The 13,497-nt window shown below is 40.2% G+C and overlaps 1 protein-coding gene across 8 annotated transcripts in view; it reads left to right on the top strand.

The window, feature by feature from the left end:
* Positions 1-13,497, top strand: part of sgip1a (SH3GL interacting endocytic adaptor 1a) — a 159,077-nt gene that overhangs the window by 71,082 nt on the left and 74,498 nt on the right. The window lies entirely within an intron of this gene.

Below are 13,497 nucleotides of genomic sequence, written 5' to 3'. Positions count from 1 at the left end.
TGAGCGGAGTCACCGGTGTTGAATTCAAGTATCAGGCGCACATCAAGAACAGGATCATGATACCTTGCTTGTGGGCGTGTGTGGAAACGCGGAGGGTAGTGTCAGGTTGCTGCTCTTAATGTCTGTGCGGTTTCTGCAGCTGATGTTTGCTGAGGATACGTGATGAACTCACAGCAGGAAAAGCAGAAAGAATGAAAGTCAAGGACTTCCCAGGAAAGAAATGGAGGGAGACAACTGGGCTTTTATTTGGGGTAAGGATGAGCCCAAAGCATTTGGATTATTTTGTTAAACATGAAAGAGATAAATGTGAGACAGAATTGGCATTGAAATGTCTCACGGGGGCAAGACTAGTATGAATATTACATAAATGGAGTCCATGTCATACGATGTTAGAATATAATGAACTTGGAAAACGGTGCTTTTAGGGTAATTTAATCATTATGTTGCTTAAACAGTTGCTCAGAATGAGAAAACCTTAATTCAAATTTAATTCAAAACATTTTTGGAGCAATGACTGGCAAGTGAGCAATGAGTTTACTTAAATGCATCAGAAAATCAGTTTGTACTAAGCAACAAATTTATTAACTTTTACAATCTGACTGAAGCTATGGAATCGGACCGTCTGGGTCCTGGATCATGACTGTGATGCCGGCTTTCACTAACTTCCTGGACTCAGCCATCAGAATTGTATCAGCTGAACCTGTAGAGACTCACTTATTTTGGCACCCAATCTCGTATAAGCGGTTGAAGATGAGTGAGATTAGTGAGTGATGTCTCTGGCTCATCAGCATCTGAGATTGGGAGTTACCTGGTGTAACCGAGCAGCATAACTTTGTGGCTGCAGTAGGGTTCCAACATCAGACTGTTCACTCTTTAGACCAATGTACTTTCATTGACCAATGGTTACTTACAAAAGATGGGGATGAACCAATCTTTTTTTTTTTTTTTTTTTGTCTGCCCAAGGGGAATTCTCAAACTAGTAGGAACATCTTTTCACTCTTGACTTTACCTTGTTCCATATCTCTCCACCATTTTTTGACCTCATGCCAAAGTCACAGGCGCATTTAAGCATGATGAGCCCTTGCCTGTCACTAGTTGGTCAACTGCCATATCCTGCCAGCCAGGGGCGGTCCTGGAGGCGGGCCGACCGGGCAGCCGCCCGGGGCAGCATCGCAGGGGGGGGGGGCGGCACGGGCGTGCGGGGAAAAAAAAAAAAAAACGGGGTGGGGGGGGGGTTGTCCTGACGGGGGGGGGGGGGGGTTCGTGGTTACATTACGGCGGAGCGCCCCCCCCCATCTCACCTCTCGCGTTAGGTGAGCAACGCTGCACAGTGCAGAGTTTGTGCAGGGGGAGGGGGGAATCATTCATTGTTTGGACGAGGAGGTGGTCAAAACGGAGTAAGACATAATCATGGATAGGAAACGATCAAAGCCATCAGGTGCCCAATTTCGAAAGAAAAAGAAAGAAGAAAAGGAGAAACAAGCAAAGGAAAAAGGTACGTATTGATTTACATATTCCCGCAGCTTCACAGTGCTTTAAACAGTGTGGACGCTGAGCGCCCACAGAGTTTAATAGCGAAGCAAAGACTGCAGCGAAGCAAAAACTGCAGCGAAACGAGACGAGTCATTGGATAAATACTGGGCTTTGTCCCACCCATCGGACGCTCAGCGTGTCTGGGGGTCTATGGGGCAGTGGGCTGGCCTCGGCTGGTCCGGACGCTCAGCTTCTGCATGATGATTGGATGATCTGTCTGAGGCTGAATCCCTTTTTGATTGACAGCGAAATGAGCGAATCAGCGATCTTTTGGTGTAAACATCCGTGGGAGCATTTTTTAAATTTTCATTCTGTTCTGAGTTGAACCGGAGACTTTCCTAATCCTCTTAGCGGCATTTTCTTTGTTAAAAATGACTAGCGACAAATCGAGCTTCTATTTCTGGTGTTTTTTTGTATCTGCTTGTGTTTGGAGACTGACTTCTATCACTCTTTCTGACTTCTATCGCAGTTTCTGTCCCTACCGAGCAGCAGGTGCTGCTGAGCTCCTTCACCGTCACAAAGCACTCAAAGGCGGACAAACGTCACACTAGCCTCGCGCCAGTCCCAGCTAGCGAGCTAGATAGGTAGCAAGCTGCACATAATGGCAGACAATTTGAATGTTGTGGACTGGATTTTGGCAAAGCCATTTGATAGTCTTCCTTACGAAGAAGCCATGGCTACTGTCATGGCTTCAGCTCTGTGGTTTGCAGGCCAAAGTTAAAGCAACAGCCCCCAGTGCAATGTTTGTGCATTGCTATGCACACAGACTGAATCTGGTTCTGTCTCAGGGGGCTAAATGCTTATCTGAGTGCAGAATATTTTTTGCATCACTCTCTGGGTTTGCCACATTTTTCTCAAAATCCACAAACAGGATGTCTTTTCTTGAGTCTGCAGGCTGCTCAAGGTTGCCCAGAAATGCTCCTACTCGATGGAATTTCACATCATGGATAGTGAGCACTGGGGCAAACAATTATGATGCCTCCTGCAAACTTTTGTATATAGACTGTTTTCCTCTTACTACTTTTGCACTTAATGTTATTTATGACAAATTATTGTGGTTTGCCATTTTTGCCTTTAGAGTGTTAACTTCTTCACTTGTTGCTTCCTGTTACTTATGATACACAGTAGTGTTTGTTATTTCTTCTTATGTGTACAGTAATGGGTATAGAATTTACCTCTGTCGTTAGTTAATTTATTTATGATACATGATTGCGCTTTACCATTTTTGCCACTTTAATGTATAGGGGGTTTTTTTGTTCATTTTTTTTCACTTCATGGTATTCTGTAATATACAGATTGTTTAACTTCTTTTGTTATTTATATGGTGCGACTTTAATGGAGGTTTAAGTCTTGTTCATTATGGTGAATGGTACTCTATGATAATGCAAAGTGCACTCTGTTGGTAAAACTGAATGACGTGCAATATTTTGACCATCGGGTGGTGCTGTAGTGCAGTTGTGCTTTCTTAAATACCTGTACTGTACATAGTTGTAATGTGAAGTCACTGAGTCTTTTGTTTTTTTATGTTCAGAAACTTTATTTAAGTAATTATTGTTTATCTTTGTGTTTGTTATTGCAGTAGACATTAAAACCAGAAATTTGTTCTTGAAAATAGCTGTTGTGAGTTAATTTGTGGGATTGTGGGTGTTCTGGACGAAATTAGTGTTTTCATGGGAGGTGGTGCCATGTTAGTGTACGCGGGGGGCACGCAGGGGGTTTCGCCCGGGGAGTAAATCACTCTAGGACCGCCACTGCTGCCAGCAATGCCAGTTTGTATTCAAGCTGATATATATATCTTTGTGGCCACGATGGGATTTGAACACCAGACTTCTCAGTCTCTAGACCAATGCGCTACCAGGTCAGCAGGAATTCCCCAGCAAGCATGGACATCTGTTCAATATGGACCTCACCTTGTTACACTGGGAAAAGTCACTGGACAGAGGTGTTTGGTGATGTTCATACCTTTGCAGGAGAACAAAGGTCCAAGTCTTTCAGGTCCTGTCTTACTTTATGGCTGTGAGACTTTGATGCATACCAGTGATCTAAGGTGGCAGCTAGATGTCTTTGGTTGCAGGTCTGTTCAGAGTGTCCTTGAGTACCACTGGAATGACTTTGTGTCAAACAAGCGGTTACTTAGAGAAGCTCAGATATGGAGTATCCCTTGCACTGTGAAGGAACATTGGCTACAACATTTTGGCCATGTGCCACAGCAGTGGTGGCTGTTCCACAGGGGGCACTCGAGTGCTGCCCTCCCAGATGTGGAGGGGAAAAATTATAGAATATATTTTTTAAAAAAGTATTATCAATATCAGTTAGTTTTACTTAATAGTATGTTCCCACATGTAATCTGAATTATTAAAACAACATTTCCACCAACTGACTCTCATTTAACTGCATTTCCACTGACAGAACGTATCATTTCTCTTCTTGGTTGATCACGCAAAGAGCCCCTGAAGTGCAGCGAAATGACCAATTGCGTATGGTTGCTAAGGCAAAATAATAATAATTATTTATTATTAAAGCCTCACTTCTTTCAAATGGAGCCAAGTCTGTTTCAGACGCGGCTGCCTGATGTGTTGTGGCAGTGGTTTGGTTACGATGCTGCTCCTCCTGGCCGTTATGTTCTCAGAGGTTTTCAGCTCTGGATTCACGTTCAGATCCCATTTCAGCTCAGGTGAGCCCACGAGCTGTTAGGATTTACTCCCAAATGTTGCTCCTGGTGTGGAAATGAGGATGGAAATTTAAGATAAAGCAAATGAGTGACTTTTTTTGTTTGTTTTAGGGGGTCAAAACTGTGATCTTTATTGGTACAGTGGACCAGTTATAATGGTTAGGGGAGACCGGGGCTGTTTGCAGCACTGTTCAGAGCTGCAGCCATGCTGGCATTTTGGTCATAATATATAGGAGTAGTTTCAACTTGATTTCAGTTTACGCGTCATGAGGATCAGCCCACAGAAGTGAAATATTCTTTGGAGTATTCCACAGTCTAAAACAAAGGATTTGCTCAGTTTTTTAAAACCTAAAATAGCAATTTGCTGTTTTTAACAGCAAACTGTTAACTCAAGTTTAGCAAAGCATTTAATTAAGTGGTTTTGTTTGCTTTGTACTGCACTGTTAATTAATTTTAACCAATTTAAAGGTTTTGGTGTTATTAGTTAGCCAAATTATTTAATTTAAGTTATTCTAGCTTCTTTATTTTGCCTCCATTCCACTCAGTAAGGTTCATGCAAATTGTTACCATAATTTTGTGAAGTTTACTAACATTTTTAAACTTATTTCGTCCGAATAAATTACACGTTGCAGTTCAAGTTTTACAGTCAAATTGTTTATTTTAAAATTACTGTAAACCCAGTGGTGGGTACACTTCTGATAATCCAATAACAGATAATTATCAAAGATAATGTTTTCATTATCGGATTATCTTTTTAGATTACTTTAAAAACTATCATCGGTCTAATTATCTTCCAATGAATTGCCATCCGATAACTTTTAGACTGATAACGTAGTAAACCAAGCTGAACAGTGAAAAACATTTTTAAAACTTAAAAACAGTTGAGACCTACCTGTTAAAAGTTTTCTAATAGGTATATTGTTCTACCCTCTGCAAACAGAAAAGAGCTGTTTTCAGAAGAAACCACTCTATCCTCTGTAGGCAAAGGAGAACTGGTGACCCCCCCCCCAAAAAATATTTCCTTTAACACCATACTGATATAATCGCAATATCACCCAAGTCATCCAGAGGCATACATTTTTAACTTATGGTTCAAATTTTAACCTACTTATTTTGGACAAGTTATTTAAAATTACTGTCATGTCTGAAGTTTTATAAAGTGAAAATATCAGATATATGTTTTTGTTTTAAAGTAATGTGCTAATTTTTAAGGTTTTGTGAGCACATGCTGTGCCCGGCAGCAATGCATTATGGGTAGCATAGGGTAATCTCAGACGTTCACGACAGGACAAATGCATTTCAGAGACTCTGTTCAGGCTCCGCGGACAACAGCATTAAACTCTAGTGCCTAAAACTCTCATGAATATATTCTCTGGGTTTATAGACGTTATTGTATTTGCGTTTGTTAAATTCCACGCATCTTAAATGTAGCAGACACGGATTATCTGGAATTTTGTTTGGCAAGTTTTCAAGGCTGCTACTGCCATCTACTGGCCAGTAGTGTTCATGGCAGTATTCGCCCCAAGTACTAAGCGTCTGGGTACCAGTAGATGGCAGTGTTCTATTTATTTTGACCCGGTTATATCAGATGGTGGTCAAATCAAGTTTTTGGCTTTGCAAATAGCTTTTTTTTTACAAATTAAGTTTAAAAACAAAACAACAACAACAAAGAAACATTACAAGACAGCTCTGCGGTTGGATGCTTGTAGCTCTTCAGCAGCAGGAGGTGGTCGTGAGATGTTAAAGCTTGTTACTCCACTACACGATGCAGGACGCGCGATTAACCTGAAACTCGGTCCAAAAAATTCTCGCATGAATGAAAAATCATCTGAAAAATGGCCAAAACACGCACAGTGTAAAGCCAACATTTATGTGTCAAGATAAGGCTTTTCAGAACTGACCAATTGTTAACCTTGTCCTTTGTTTTATCTATGTTTTTATTATTTATTATTGCATTTTAACCTGTGAAGTGCTTTGTGACTTATGTCTGTGAAAAGCACTATTTAAATAAATTTACTTACTTACTAATATTGAGTGCACATTTTACAACATCATAAAACGTGCACACATCATCAAACGTGCGCACGGCACATTCTCTTCACATGCAAAACGTTTTGCGATGACACTTCCAGGGCTCCGTAAAAATGCCTGTTTTTACAAATATAAATGGAATATTTTACAAAAGCACATTTATCTTTAAATCAACACATGACACACATCACATTAACGTGTTGGTTTACATAATAAATGACTGAACCAATCAGTGTTTAGCAGAGGCACTTTTACCCAGAATGCTTTGCGGTCTGTGTTTGTTACAAAACCTCAGAATTAGTGCATTATTCAATATTAAAAGATATATGTTATTTTTTAACTTTGTACAAATGACAGAATTGACATTAATGGAGTTATTCTATCAGTATTTTCATAAAACGATAAGTTAGTATGACTTTATTTTTCAAGACCTCTGCCTGACCGGAGCATTGTGATTAGTAGAGAGCTGATTTTGTGGGTGCTCTCAGTATTCTTCTGTGCAGCTTCCTACAGGGGGCAGCATGGTCAAACATGGAAATACTGGCTCATTCTTTGGGTCTTTTGTCGCTTTGATACTTTCAAAAAGCAATCGTGTTAAAAGTCAATTTCAGCTTCTTAGTAATTGCAAATGTACCAGAGACAATACTGGAATCTATCGGTTATCAATTATCTGTAACTTCCAATACATTTTTGGGTGGTTTATTGGTTTATCTTTATCAAAGATAACTTTTCAGTTATCTGATTATCTGTTATCGAAGTTTATTTTTTGGTTATCTGTGCCCACCACTGTGTAAACCTATGTCCAACTGTTTTATTTTTGACACACACAAACACACACACACACACAAACACACACTCTCTCTCTCACTTCATACAATCACTGTCCCACACTCAGCTTAGAACCCCCCATTCATTCACACACACTCTCACTCTCTCTCTCTAAAAAAAAAACTGACTCAAACTGATTAACTCATTATCAGAATAGTTTCTGATTAATTTAAGAGGCCTAATAATCAGATACTTGTTGCAGCACTATCGTAGAAACGATAGGTGTAGGTGTATTGTGTAACTTTTGTCTGTTGTAGAACCAGTTATACAGCTTCACGGTGGAATGGAAAAGAGAAGGATTTTAACATAATAAACAGGTTAAATATAGGCTGGAATCCTTTCAGCTGCTGTAACTGAAATGTCACATCTTGTTTGCTGTGAGCTGTGGTAAACTGACAGTGTTCTCTGAACAAACCCCTGATTACCTTCTAAGTTGCTTCCAAATTAGAATGGGACATTCTGGCCTTTGCAAATTTAAAACCGTTTCATCAGTGTTTAACGTTGTTTCTTGTTGAAATGTGGGCTTTTGTTTGCACTGTACTTGTGAAATGTTTCCTCGCCACAGACCCTCCGTCCTTCATCCTCCTCCTCTTCTTCACTCACCTCCAGCTCTTTCTCTCGGTACAATGGAGAGTTCTTATTCACTGCAGATACTGAGCTGAAAAAACAAATTATCCGTAATGTGAGTCACACTTCATTGTGCATCCTTTTGCCTTGTTTCTCCCACTTCTTGAAATTGCTGCATTTATTATCAACACTCACCTGTTGGGTGGCCATTGTGCCAAAATAAATAAGTAAATAAATAATGTTATCAACCTTTTACAGCATAATGTGGTTGGAGTTTTAAACAAGCTTAATATCCCATAATTCCTTGTGTGTATATTACAAGCCTCAACCTCAGGTGCTGAAAAATGAAGTGAATGCGGAAGTCATAATTACAGTTAGACACAATCCAACCGCTAGGGACAGTGGACAGCCACAGTCTGGCACCCAGAGACCAACTTCAGATGTAGAGACGGTGCCTTGGTCAGAGGCAGAGAAAGGATCCGGTACGGATAAAGCATTTTTGACGAGCATGAGCATCGGACCCGGCGCCACGAGGGGGCGTTTTGGGGTGACGCCCTCTCACGTCATCAATCCCGCCCCCTCGGATGTGACAGTTCCCAAAAAATAAAAATAAAAAAGAAAGAAAAAGAAATACTGGAAACTATAGCAAAATATTAGTTATTCAATATTATTATCACTTTACTGGGGTGTTGCTAGGCCGGTATCGTAGATTTACGTCGATGGTACCTGGCTATACCCGCCCGCTATGCGTAAAGAAATGACGTCATAGCGCGCAGTCCAAAAACTGTCCGCAGAGGAAAAGATGAAAATGCGAGAAGTGTGTTTTGGTCCCAATATGGACATTCCAGATGATTTTCTCATGGATAGTACGACAATGAACAGCAGCTAAAGCAGCCAGCTTGATGAGGACGCACTGGCTAAATTGGAGAGCAGCGCACCAGCTAGCCGACACGACAAAAGTTAAGTGAGCCAACTTTTTATGTACGCGTTACGTGTTTTGTATCTCAGTAAAAAGTGATAATAATGCAAATAACATGCTGTTGTCGTGCGGTATGTATTTTCTTAGTCCCTCCGTTCACGGCCAGTCGCCCGCAATGAGAGATATTAAAGTTATGTATTGTTGTAAATATATCTACATGAAAGGTTTATCTTTGACCCGTTGTGTGACTGTCATGCCCAGTTGCGCTGTGTTTGCGCTTGTGATGGAGGGCTGTATGTGGGGTTAATCTACTGTCTCGTGTTGTTTCTCAGACCAGTTGCTGGTTTGGTTTTGTGGTATGCAGGAGATCACTTGACCGAGGGTCTATATGTTACAGTAATAATTAAAAAATACTGTCATCACTCTTTACTCTTACTCAGTCAGTCTCTTACAACGGTGTAGCCTAAATACACGAGCTTTCCAGGAGTGCACCCAATTCATTACGCACGCTCAGAGGCACGTCCCCTCACCGCGCACTTTTTTGGGGTGCAGGGGGGGGGGGGGGCGACCCTGCCCCTGTGATAAACTCATCACCCCCTTAATATTTTTTTTTCTGGCGCTGGGCCTGACAAGCATGATCCGAATAAAACTCATCAATATCTGTGCTTGTGCTGAAAGAAAATTCTCATTGGCTAACTGAGTATCTTCACGCTCTGTGATTGGCCAGTCACACACAGCGCCCGCCCCTCCCTACACAGACATGTCTCTCTGCAGTTTCTCTCTCTCTCTCACACACACACACACACACACACACACACACACACACACACACACACACACACACACACACACACACACACACACACACACACACACACACACACACCACCTCTCTCTCTCTTTTGTGGAAGGTGGTGTGAACATTGTCGTATGCACATAATGTTCTTTTGTCAATTGAGGAATTTTTCCATATTTTGAAAGTCTACAACCCCAATTCCAATGAAGTTGGGACGTTGTGTGAAATGTAAATATAAACAGAATACAATGATTTGCAAATCCTCTTCAACCTATATTCAATTGAATACACCACAGAGACAAGATGTTTAATGTTCAAATTGATAAACTTTATTGTTTTTGTGCAAATATTTGCTCATTTTGAAATGGATGCCTGCAACACGTTTCAAAAAAGCTGGGACAGTGGTATGTTTACCACTGTGTTACATCACCTTTCCTTCTAACAACAACAACAATAAGCATTTGGGAACTGAGGACACCAATTGTAAGTGTCATGATTGGGTATAAAAGGAGCATCCCCAAAAGTCTCAGCCATTCACAAGCAAAGACGGGGCGAGGATCACCACTTTGTGAACAACTGCTTTTTTCAGTTTGAACATATATCTTGTCTTTGTGGTGTAGTCAGTTGAATATAGGTTGAAGAGGATTTGCAAATCATTCTGTTTTTATTTATTTCACACAGCGTCCCAACTTCATTGGAATTGGTGTTGCAAATTTGGTGATATTTTCTATTCTGTTAAGGTCAGTGTCATTGTGAAACCCAGGATCTGTTTGGCTGAAGATAATGGCAGTGCAGTACAGTTTGGTGTACTACAACCCCTGGCAAAAATTATGGAATCACCGGCCTCGGAGGATGTTCATTCAGTTGTTTAATTTTGTAGAAAAAAAGCAGATCACAGACATGACACAAAACTAAAGTCATTTCAAATGGCAACTATCTGGCTTTAAGAAACACTATAAGAAATCAGGAAAAAAAATTGTGGCAGTCAGTAACGGTTACTTTTTTAGACCAAGCAGAGGGAAAAAAATATGGACTCACTCAATTCTGAGGAATAAAGTATGGAATCACCCTGTAAATTTTTATCCCCAAAACTAACACCTGCATCAAATCAGATCTGCTCATTAGTCTGCATCTAAAAAGGAGTGATCACACCTTGGAGAGCTGTTGCACCAAGTGGACTGACGTGAATCATGGCTCCAACACAAGAGATGTCAATTGAAACAAAGAAGAGGATTATCAAACTCTTAAAATAGGGTAAATCATCACGCAATGTTGCAAAAGATGTTGGTTGTTCACAGTCAGTTGTGTCTAAACTCTGGACCAAATACAAACAACATGGGAAGGTTGTTAAAGGCAAACATACTGGTAGACCAAGGAAGACATCAAAGCGTCAAGACAGAAAACTTAAGGCAATATGTCTCAAAAATCGAAAATGCACAACAAAACAAATGAGGAACGAATGGGAGGAAACTGGAGTCAACGTCTGTGACCGAACTGTAAGAAACCGCCTAAAGGAAATGGGATTTATATACAGAAAAGCTAAACGAAAGCCATCATTAACACCTAAACAGAAAAAAACAAGGTTACAATGGGCTAAGGAAAAGCAATCGTGGACTGTGGATGACTGGATGAAAGTCATATTCAGTGATGAATCGCGAATCTGCATTGGGCAAGGTGATGATGCTGGAACTTTTGTTTGGTACCGTTCCAATGACATTTATAAAGATGACTGCCTGAAGAGAACATGTAAATTTCCACAGTCATTGATGATATGGGGCTGCATGTCAGGTAAAGGCACTGGGGAGATGGCTGTCATTACATCATCAATAAATGCACAAGTTTATGTTGATATTTTGGACACTTTTCATATCCCATCAATTGAAAGGATGTTTGGGGATGATGAAATCATTTCTCAAGATGATAATGCATCTTGCCATACAGCAAAAACTGTGAAAACATTCCTTGCAAAAAGACACATAGGGTCAATGTCATGGCCTGCAAATAGTACGGATCTTAATCCAATTGAAAATCTTTGGTGGAAGTTGAAGAAAATGGTCCATGACAAGGCTCCAACCTGCAAAGCTGATCTGGCAACAGCAATCAGAGAAAGTTGGAGCCAGATTGATGAAGAGTACTGTTTGTCACTCATTAAGTCCATGCCTCAGAGACTGCAAGCTGTTATAAAAGCCAGAGGTGGTGCAACAAAATACCAGTGATGTGTTGGAGCGTTCTTTTGTTTTTCATGATTCCATAATTTTTTCCTCAGACTTGAGTGATTCCATATTTTTTTCCTCTGCTTGGTCTAAAAAAGTAACCGTTACTGACTGCCACAATTTTTTTTCCTGATTTCTTATAGTGTTTCTTAAAGCCAGAAAGTTGCCATTTGAAATGACTTTAGTTTTGTGTCATGTCTGTGATCTGCTTTTTTTCTACAAAATTAAACAACTGAATGAACATCCTCCGAGGCCGGTGATTCCATAATTATTGCCAGGGGTTGTATGTGTGTAATTGGTGTCAAATGGTGAAATGTTCCTTGCTCAAGAACTTGAGTGTTGTGTTGTATTTGATACTGTTCCTTTCCAAAGTATAAAGGAGGCCTAATATAGCTGTAAATGGTTAACTTTATCTGTGAAATTGCTGGTTTTGAGAAGGACGTTAAATGATTATTGTGGAATTGTAGTAATTTTCCAACTGTTCATTTGAATGCCTGTACTGGACTAGGCAGGGAAATCTATTGGCACACCAGCCCCACCAAGATTTTTTTTTCGACCAGCCGCCACTGTTCCATGATCCTCTGATGATGATCCAGCAAGAAGGTGCCTCAGTGCTCAGGACTCCAACATCTGAAGAAGCCCAAGGAGACAGACACGCTTTAACTAGCTGCAGCAGATAGATGGTTACTTTCAAAAGACGGGGATGGACCAATTTTTATTTTTTATTTATTTTTTTTGTCTGAGTGATTTCCATCCAGGATCCAAGGTGGTCCCACAGTGTGGTGGTTGTGGTGCGAGTGCATATCCCCCGGCCATGACCTGACCTGAGCTGAATATATATGAATTATACATAATGAGGAGGTGGATAACACATGGATATCATTACATCGTGTGACTTCAGTACATGAGGGTAAAAAACAAGCAGATACCCGGCAGGTCAAGGGAATCTGCTGGTATTATGTGAGTTTACATTTAATCCTGCACATTGTGGCCTTCTATGGTTTTCCTTCAGAAAAAAATAAAAAAATAAATCTGACATGAGTCTTCTGTGGAGTGATGAGGTGGTTCAAGAACCTGTAATTGATCACTTTGTGTCCATTAATGTACCAGACACTAAGGACGTGATCATTGATTGCAGAAAGGTGTAGCCTTGCTGTAGTCCATCGATCATTAACAGTGAGGTTGTTGAGGCTGTATCGGGGTATAAATACTTTGCCGGCACTCATTTTTTTTTAAGAAAAATGCATTATTTTAAGGTTGGTAATGTCTCATTGATTTTGTTTTACCAAGGTTTTATGGAATCTGTTTTAACACACTTCTATGCTGCTAAATTTTGTGTTATCAACCTGGCTTGTAAAAACAGATGATTCATACAGTAAACCATGCAATTCGATCAGGTTCATTACATTTGCTGGTGGATGATTTTAGTAATGTTTTTTGTCTTAGTAGGATTATGGAATAAAAAAATATAGCTCACATATTCACTTTTGTTTGAACTGATTATATGTGGCCATGCCAAAAAAAAGGGGGGGAGGGGGAGGGGAATTAAAGAGCTTTTATTATAACTCTGGGATGCCTAAAACTTTTTCACAGTTCTGTATATATTTTTGAAATTGGCACCATTTTTCTTTAGCCAGTGGACTCAACATCTTAGGCCAACTAGAAGCTAAGCTATTTGAAACACTCCAATTGGAAGCTGCCATTTCTACAAATCCAAGCTGCCTGCCATGGAACTAAACTTTTCAAAAATCTATAGTTTTGCAAATCTCCACAAAATTACAGCAAAATCTAGTACCGGACCACAGTGTATGTGAGAAGGATGCAGGTGGCACACATGAGCTTTTAGGTCAGATGTGTAGTTTTTGGTTAAAGGTAATACTAATAATACCAAATCTGAAAGTTTTCTTTTTTTTTCTTTTTTTTTTAAACAGTGAAATTT

This window comes from Thalassophryne amazonica, chromosome 10 (assembly GCF_902500255.1).
Source record: "Thalassophryne amazonica chromosome 10, fThaAma1.1, whole genome shotgun sequence".
Taxonomy (NCBI): Eukaryota; Metazoa; Chordata; class Actinopteri; order Batrachoidiformes; family Batrachoididae; genus Thalassophryne; species Thalassophryne amazonica.
This window is presented reverse-complemented; position numbering and strand designations above follow the sequence as displayed.